The following is a 513-nucleotide window of genomic DNA, read 5'->3' on the forward strand; positions in this document are numbered from 1 at the left end:
AAAAAATGGATCCCTTAAACAATGCCACTGCACAAGAGATCAGTTCGACAGGAAGCACTAAAACAACTAGTACGGACACATCAACAACATCTGAGACAACTACACTGACTTCAATTCATGCAACCAATGATTCCATTACCATCATTGATTCCAATGCACAGAATGATGTAGAGCAATCCTCAGACAGCAATACATCAATTGCTTGGACTGCTGGAACATTATCTGGTACCCAAAAACCTGAACCAACAACCAAATCTTCAACCAAGAGTAGTGTCACAAAGCAGACAGCATTTTCTGTATCGACAACATCAACGATTGCGACTACGACAAATACAGGATCTTCATTTCCGTCTTCTGATGTGTCTTCTGGAACATCATACTCCACTGCGACAACAACACAACAGCTTGAGTCATCAGACCATACTCAAGGCTCCATCACATTAAATAAATTGACAACGACAATGATTTCCCCTACAACAAGTCCAGACTCAAGTTCATCCATCTTCACAACAA

The sequence above is a fragment of the Sinocyclocheilus grahami genome, unplaced genomic scaffold (assembly GCF_001515645.1).
Source record: "Sinocyclocheilus grahami isolate Dianchi unplaced genomic scaffold, SAMN03320097.WGS_v1.1 scaffold1752.1, whole genome shotgun sequence".
NCBI lineage: Eukaryota > Metazoa > Chordata > Actinopteri > Cypriniformes > Cyprinidae > Sinocyclocheilus > Sinocyclocheilus grahami.